This window comes from Salvelinus fontinalis, chromosome 10 (genome assembly GCF_029448725.1).
Source record: "Salvelinus fontinalis isolate EN_2023a chromosome 10, ASM2944872v1, whole genome shotgun sequence".
Classification (NCBI taxonomy): Eukaryota; Metazoa; Chordata; class Actinopteri; order Salmoniformes; family Salmonidae; genus Salvelinus; species Salvelinus fontinalis.
Genome location: NC_074674.1, coordinates 29,892,170 through 29,901,611, shown reverse-complemented (window position 1 = coordinate 29,901,611; position 9,442 = coordinate 29,892,170).

The following is a 9,442-nucleotide window of genomic DNA, read 5'->3' as shown; positions in this document are numbered from 1 at the left end:
TGTGTGTGTGTGTGTGTGTGTGTGTGTGTGTGTGTGTGTGTGTGTGTGTGTGTGTGTGTGTGTGTGTGTGTGTGTTGACCCTTGACTTTTTTCACATTTTGTTACATTACAGCCTTATTCTAAATGTGATTAAATAGTTTTTTTCCCCTCATCAATCTACACACAATAGCCTATAATGACAAAGCATGTTTAAAAAATATATATTTCAGTCTTCTGTATTTGTATTTATTATGGATCCCCATTAACTGCTGCCAAGGCAACAGTTACTCTTCCTGGGGTTCAGCAAAATTAAGGCAGTTACCACATACAGTTGAAGTTGGAAGTTTACATACAGTACACTTAGGTTGGAGTCATTAAAACTCCACAAATGTCTTGTTGACAAACTATAGTTTTGGCAAGTCGGTTAGGACATCTACTTTGTGCATGACTCAAGTATTTTTTCCAACAATTGTTTACAGACAGATTATTTCACTTATAATTCACTGTATCACAATTCCAGTGGGTCAAAAGTTTACATACACTAAGTTTACTGTGCCTTTAAACAGCTTGGAAAATTCCAGAAAATGATTTCATGGCTTTAGAAGCTTCTGATAGGCTAATTGACATCATTTGAGTTAATTGGAGGTGTACCAGTGGATGTATTTCAGGGCCTACCTTCAAACTCAGTGCCTCTTTGCTTGACATCACGGGAAAATCAAAAGAACTCAGCCAAGAGCTCAGAAAAAAAATTGTAGACCTCCACAAATCTGGTTCATCCTTCGGAGGAATTTACAAAAGCCTGAAGGTACCACGTTCTGTACAAACAATAGTACGCAAGTATAAACACCATGAGACCAAGCAGCCGTCATACCGTTCAGGAAGGAGACGTGTTCTGTCTCCGAGAGATGAACGTACTGTGGTGCGAAAAGTGCAAATCAATTCCAGAACAACAGCAAAGGACCTTGTGAAGATGCTGGAGGAAACAGGTACAAAAGTATCTATATCCACAGTAAAACGAGTCGACATAACCTGAACGGCCGCTCAGCAAAGAAGAAGCCACCACTCCAAAACCGCCATAAAAAGAGCCAGACTACGGTTTGCAACTGCACATGGGGACAAAGATTGTACCTTTTGGAGAAATGTCCTCTGGTCTGATGAAACAAAAATATAATTGTTTGGCCATAATGACCATCGTTATGTTTGGAGGAAAAAGGGGGAGGCTTGCAAGCCGAAGAACACCATCCCAATCGTGAAGCACGGGGGTGGCAGCATCATGTTGTGGGGGTGCTTTGCTGCAGGAGGGGACTGGTGCACTTCACAAAATAGATGGCATCATGTGTCAGGAAAGTTATGTGGATATATTGAAGCAACATCTCAAGACATCAGTCAGGAAGTTAAAGCTTGGGTCTTCCAAATGGACAATGACCCCAAGCATACTTCCAAAGTTGTGGCAAAATGGCTTAAGGACAACAAAGTCAAGGTGTTGGAGTGGCCATCTCAAATCCCTGACCTCAGTCCCATAGAAAATTTGTGGGCAGAACTGAAAAAGCGTGTGCGAGCAAGGAGGCCTACAAACCTGACTCAGTTGCACCAGCTCTGTCAGGAGGAATGGGCCAAAATTCACCTAATTTATTGTGTGAAGCTTGTGGAAGGCTACCCGAAACATTTGACCCAAGTTAAACAATTTAAAGGCAATGCTACCAAATACTAATTGAGTGTATTTAAACTTCTGACCCACTGGGAATGTGCGCATGTTATCGTGTGTGTGTATGTACGCGTCTGTGCCGGTGTTTGTGTCTCTTTCAGATGTATGTAATTGTAATATTGGGATACAATATAAAAATGTAATACATTTCATCTCTATTTTTGACTTGGTACAGGTGTCTTATTTTCTTAAGCCCATAACCATGTATGTGATTTGTATACTTTTTTTTCAAAGTAGATTTGTTTAAGACTACCAAAAAACACTCTGTGACCATGATTCAGCCCACTGCAGTGAAAGGTTAGATACACATTTCAAATATATATCAACAATTGTTCCTCCAAAGGACCCTTCTGTGGATGACATTTTTGAAAATCCCAAGAAGCATGGTCAATGTTTGTTCCAGTTTCGTGAGGAATCACTCATGGGAACATATATCTAACTGGACATCTGCGGTGAACTCCAGAATGTGCTACATTCTTCCTGGTGGTTGTTTATGACCTACATTTAAATTGGCCAGAGGTCACGCCCATGGGCTCTGTCACATCAGGGGCCATCATAAACTTCCTGGATATGCGCTTTGCTCTCTGGGGACTGCCTGCAACACTGATCACGGACAACGGCCCTCAGCTGGTCTCCGCCGAGTTCAGCTCTTACATCCAGAGCAAGGGAATCAAACTCATTAGAACAGCCTACTACCACTCCCAGGCCAATGGAGAGGTTCAATCAAACCCTGAAAAACGGACTGAGAGCTACAACAAAAGAAAGAGAAGACAAGCTTCCTGAAATCCAAGTGAAGGATTGGGTCAGGGTGCAACGATCACACCACACAGACAAGTTCCGCACCTTCTGGTCAACACTATGTCAAGTTGAACGTCAGCTGGGCCCAGCAACGTTTCAACTAACTGACGGCTCTCTCTGGCATGCCAAGCGTCTGAGGAAGGTGCCACCTCCTGCATGTCCCAGCTCTGCCATTGATGCCACCCTGAGTGGGGGCGGAGAATGTTGTGTTATGCTCAGCACTGATTGGTTAGTGTAGAATATATGATTTGGATCATCAATTACTACAGTCTGTTTTGTTTGCAAGTTGTTATGGGAAATCACTAGGTGGTTTGGTTATCCCATTTCTATTGTATCTGAGGTCTATACCTGAAGTCTATACCTATACCGTTTATACCTGGTGCTAACTGTTGCATCCCTGGTTAAAGGAAGCGGGTTCTTTTTAGTTATTGTAAAGAGAAACTCGACAGTATAAAGCATTAACAAAGAGGTTTATTTCCAATATGACAGTGGACACTACATAGCCGGTTCCAAACTGAGTCCATCTGCACCCGCTCAAAGGAAGCACACTTGAATACCTTGGCCAACAACCAATGAGGGCCTGCCAATTAAACTATGCGCATCCAATCATATACATATTTCCAATATCACTCACTGAACACGTGCATACCATTTTAACCATAATAACATGCTGCTTATGTCTCAAACACTACATTAACATGGGTCCTGTGTCCTGATCTTGTCCACATTCTGATTGTGCCCACATTTTTTTAAATGTGTTTACATGTGGTATTAAAATGTGTATCATATCCGTCCACTGTTTCTGCATTGTGACCAGCTTTTTTTCTAAAAATAATATTTATAAATGTATTTATTTTAAGACATATTGATAATTTAAGTCAATGGTGTCACCTGCCAATTGTTTTTGAGGGCGGGACAATGCTAATTTAAAATAGTTTCGCTGTCCAGATCTGTCTAATACTTCCGGAGGTGGTCTGAAAAATCTGATCCCAATCAGATCTTAATGCGTCTTTTAATTGTCTATACCTGTCTAAAATTGTGGCCATAACCAGAAAGTGGACATGATCAAGACAAAGGACGCATGTTAGAACCAGGTATTAACAAGGCTGGAGATGTGACTCATTCAGAAAACTTCAGCCTCAACTGAGAACAAGTGTTTGTTTCTTTCTTTTTTCTTTTAAAAGATAACAAACCAATCTCTAACTGTTAGGACTAATATGCAACATGTTGTTTCCCATGTTTCTAAATGCTGCGGTGTATTTTGTTAAGGGAAAACATAGTAAATACACACATTCTTTCCTGTGTGTTGAGTGACAGCCACAGAATCCGAAGACCAAGGACAGATTTATCATTTTCTGTGTTTTGCACCAGCTTTTGAAACTCAGATTGAGGAGGGAGAGAAAAAGTTAACCTTGGGAAATATTGTTTTGTCCGTATATTCTCTGTGCTCACGGGGAGGGCCTAGCTCTCCCTACTGCAGTCTGGAAACTGGGCCATGACTGTGGAATTGGGTGGCTGAGGTGGGTGGCAGCTCTCTTTGAGAGACCAAGGAGAGGTGTGGGAGTCAGTGTACTGTTCGCCTGACTGCCTACCAACCGCCAGTAAACAATCACCAAGGCTGAATAGTCCCAGAACTGCTTATAAACCAACCTTATATCCTTTGTTGGGGTCAATCTGGGGGTTAGAAGTATAGAGAACTCTCAATGTGCAGACTCAGAGGCGGGGAACTGATGGGACTACAGCTTGAACTGGAATCTCGGGCTGGATTAAAATTTCAAGGTCATTTCCGATTGAGCCGACATACAGTGCATTCGGAAAGTATTCAGACCCCTTGACCTTTTCCACATTTTGTTACGTTACAGCCTTGTTCTAAAATAGATTTTTAAAAATATTCCTCATCAATCTACATACAGTACCACATAATGACAAAGGAAAAACTGGTTTGTATAAATTTGCTAACATTTCAAAAAGTCTGTTGTCGCGTTCTCATTATGGGGTATTGTGTGTAGATTGATGAGGACATGTTTTATTTTTTTAATCCATTTTAGAATAAGGCTGTAACGGAACCAAATGTGGGAAAAAGTCAAGGGGTCTGAATACTTTCCCGAATGCACTGATGCAGTGTTTACCGTGAATGCAGTCTCTGCAAATGTGGGAGCGTTGCCTTTAAATTTGAATTGAGCTCTAATGCGGATCTTCCACTATACTTCAGCGATACAGATTAAATCCAGCCTCTCATCTACAGTTGAAGTCAGAAGTTTACATACACCTTAGCCAAATACGTTTAAACTCAGTTTTTCACAATTCCTGACATTTAATCCTAGTAAACATTCCCCTTCTTAGGTCAGTTAGGATCACCACTTTATTTTAAGAATGTGAAATGTCAGAATAATAGTAGAGAGAATTGTTTCTTTCAGCTTTTATTTCTTTCATCACATTCTCAGTGGGTCAGAAGTTTACATACACTCAATTAGTATTTGATAGCATTGCCTTTAAATTGTTTAACTTGGGTCAAACGTTTCGGGTAGCCTTCCACAAGCTTCCAACAACAAGTTGGGTGAATTTTGGCCCATTCCTGATGACATAGCTGGAGTAACTGAGTCAGGTTTGCAGGCCTCCTTGCTCGCACACGCTTTTTCAGTTCTGCCCACAAATTTTCTGTAGGATTAAGGTCAGGGATTTGTGATAGCCACTCCAATACCTTAACATTGTTGTCCTTAAGCCATTTTGCCACAACTTTGGAAGTATGCTTGAGGTCATTGTCCATTTGGAAGACCCATTTGCGACCAAGCTTTAACTTCCTGACTGATGTCTTGAGATGTTGCTTCAATATATCCACATAATTTCTCTTCCTCATGATGCCATCTATTTTGTGAAGTGCACCAGTCCCTCCTGTAGCAAAGCACCCCCACAACATGATGCTGCCACCCACGCGCTTCACGGTTGGGATGGTGTTCTACCCGGCATGATGACTCCTTGCTGTCCCCAGTCCACCTGGCCGTGCTGCTGCTCCAGTTTCAACTGTTCAGCCTGCGGCTATGGAACCCTGACCTGTTAACCGGACGCGCTACCTGTCCCAGACCTGCTGTTTTCAACTCTCTAGAGACAGCAGGAGTGGTAGAGATACTCTTAATGATCGGCTATGAAAAGCCAACTGACATTTACTCCTGAGGTGCTGACTTATTGCACCCTTGACAACTACTGTGATTATTATTATTTGACCATGCTGGTCATTTATGAACATCTTGGCCATGTTCTGTTATAATCTCCACCCGGCACAGCCAGAAGAGGACTGGCCACCCCTCATAGCCTGGTTCCTCTCTAGGTTTCTTCCTAGGTTTTGGCCTTTCTAGGGAGTTTTTCCTAGTCACCGTGCTTCTACACCTGCATTGCTTGCTGTTTGGGGTTTTAGGCTGGGTTTCTGTACAGCACTTTGAGATATCAGCTGATGTACGAAGGGCTATATAAATAAAATTTATTTGATTTGATTTGTTCTTCGGCTTGCAAGACTCCCCCTTTTTCCTCCAAACATAACAATGGTCATTATGGCCAAACAGTAATATTTTTGTTTCATCAGACCAGAGGACATTTCTCCAAAAAGTACGATCCTTGTTCGCATGTGCAGTTGCAAACCGTAGTCTGGCTTTTTTATGGCGGTTTTGGAGCAGTGGCTTCTTCCTTGCTGAGCGGCCTTTCAGGTTATGTCAATATAGGACTCGTTTTAATGTGGATGTAGATATTTTTGTACCTGTTTCCTCTAACATCTTCACAAGGTCCTTTGCTGTTGTTCTGGGATTGATTTGCACTTTTCTCACCACAGTACGTTCATCTCTAGGAGACAGAACACGTCTCCTTCCTGAGCGGTATGACGGCTGCTTGGTCCCATGGTGTTTATACTTGCGTACTATTGTTTGTACAGATGAACGTAGTACCTTCAGGCATTTGGAAATTGCTCCGAAGGATGAACCAGACTTGTGGAAGTCTAAAAAAAAAATTATAAGGTCTTGGCTGATTTCTTTTGATTTTCCCATGATGTCAAGCAAAGAGGCACTGAGTTTGAAGGTAGGCCTTGAAATACATCCACAGGTACACCTCCAATTAACTCAAATGATGTCAATTAGCCTATCAGAAGCTTCTAGCGCCATGACATCACTTTCTGTAATTTTCCAAGCTGTTTAAAGGCACAGTCAACTTAGTGTATGTAAACTTCTGACCCACTGGAATTGTGATACAGTGAATTATAAGTGAAATAATCTGTCTGTAAACAATTGTTGGAAAATTACTTGTGTCATGCACAAAGTAGATGTCCTAACCGACTTGCCAAAACTATAGTTTGTTAACAAGAAATTTGAGGAGTGGTTGAAAAACAAGTTTTAATGACTCCAACCCAAGTGTATGTAAACTTCCGACTTCAACTGTACATAGTACTTTCAGAAGTGTTCTACCTAACTACTTTTTTCTCTCTTGATTATTTGTTGCTGTATTCAAAGTACATGCCCTTGCAACAGCTCAGGCGATAAGTGACGGTAGGAGACGCACCAAGCAGAACAATGTGAAAGTCTATCATGCCTAAAGGACATAGGTTGCCTGATCCGAATCCTGAGCAGTTTTCCCAGACTGCACTGCTGCAGTAGCCGGCGCCAGCTAGGGGAATACTGCTCCATTGATGGAGGCTGATCCTTTTAAAAAATGCATTAGACGAACGGATGAGCACGGGAGCAAACAGATATGTGTGAATGCCTCAGAGATTCTGGTAGGATGACCGGTGAACTAATCCGAAAAGGTTTAAAGGTCCCCTCAGGAGCTGACACCATGAAAAAGTTAAATGTCAAGTTAGATATCCACACCTGGGTTGAGCCATAGTGTATGTTTACTTCTATTCTCAGCTATGCAAGTTAAGTAGGAGTCTCTTCTGAATACTATTGTTTATTAAAAGATCCTGATGATTGTATATAAAAGTAATCATAGTACTGTACAGATGTAAGATCTTAATTTGACCAGTTTTGAAGCAGGAGTAAAATAATGCTGCAGCAGAAGGATTTGATTACTGAAAATATATATAATTTCTAACTGGAAATCATTTTTAATAAGCTATAATAGGCCATAGTTTTGTTGTGAGATCTAGTGAGAGAAAAATAAAGGCTCATTTACGTTTCCTGTGGTGCAGGAACATTCTCTGTGACAGCAGAATGATCAAATTAAGATAGCATCTGTAAATTAATTGTGAGTATATTAGAAGATTATGCCACAAGCCCTCTGTGTAGGAGCCAAACAAGGACAGCAGCCAAAGTCCACCATCTTTGATTTGCTTTCCAATTTCAACCTTTAAAATCTTGTCAAATTGTTTCATAGTATCCCAACCATTGTGCCAGACCATAGTACCCACATTTTCTGGTTTGGCAGTGGGAGGGCCCCAAAATGATGGATACAACCCCAAAACACATTATACGTCGCAGGCTACTCTCTCAATGGGAAAAAATATTCAGAACCTAAACTCTACACTAAGAATATTATGCGGGCTAATATTGTCTGATGGGTCTGTTGCACCTTTCTATCAACAATACATGACATTTAAACATTCAGCATCAGTTTTGTGAAAAAGTTTAAACCATAGTTATTCCCCTTAAATCTATTTTACTTAGAACCTCATCATCATGTTATTGTGAATATTGTTTAACATTTTGAAAATGTCTCTGGTTAATGGGAATTAATTTGTTAGAATTATCATATGCCATATTTAAAATTGTAAAAGTATGCATTTTCTTGGACAGCCAGTGATCGTGCATAATGTGTACTTTTAAATGCAATTACTTAAAATGTGTGGAAATACAGCATGTTTTGGATTAATTTTCACAGCCAGTATGTGTGATTATTATTTCAGACTCTTCAAACATGGATTCTAATTAAAGGCCAGAATTCAGATTACATGGAACTCACAAACACACCAGACTTACTCTGCTCTATCTGAAAGATCACATCAATGTATTAAATATTCATACATTAGCATATTAACAAGTTATATGAGAGGGGCTATGGTAAAATTTATACAGCTATTTGCCGGAAAGGAAATACAAATGTTGAAGCAGAACATTGGCTCTGTTTTAGCAGCAGATCTGCTAAAGGGCTGTCTAAAAAGCTGCTGTCTATAGGGGCTCATTACCAGCCCATATGGTACAGATGTAGGGTCTAAATTTGAGCCAGTTTGCTACAGCAGGGAAATAATCCTGCAGAAACAGGAAATGTGAATTATTATGTGGATTATGATTAATGGAGATTTTAGTAGGGGTTGATACATTTTCCGTAATTGAAGAAATGTAAAAGTGGAAATTACAGAAGCCTTTTTAAACCTCAAATACACGTTTTAAATGTCCTGAATTGCAGGAAAGTTCTCCTGCAACAAGGTGATCAAATTAAGATCCTACATCTGTAGAACACACCTATTGTCTGGCCATCCTGATCTAACCCTCCACTTCTGCCTTATCGAACTGAAAGTCTGGACTTCATCAGGTGCCTTATCAAGCCACACTGTAAGAATGTGTGACACCTGAATAGGTTCAGAGATCCACATTGCTTATCAGCCACCTTGAGAAGAGCTAATATATAGCTGTCATTAAGTTAATTCATTAATTCATTCATAAAGACCAGTCAGCTGGACAATTCAGCTAGTGCCATGATTCAACCAAACCATATTATCTGAAGAAATATGCACGTTTATGTCCCCTCTCAACCCACCCTTCTGCAATGGTAAAAATCCCCTCTTCTCCAATGGTGTCATTTTGATTATGTCAGCATTTAGATCAGGCACAACAAAGGATGGGCACTCTTTCACTGTATTTGGTATTTTCTTCCTCTTCCACTCTTTTCTCTTGGAAATTTGTAGTAGAGTATTTCTTTGTAACTGGACTAGAGGATGCTTATAATATGCTCCATCACTGCGGTTTAAAAGAAATATGTGCAATA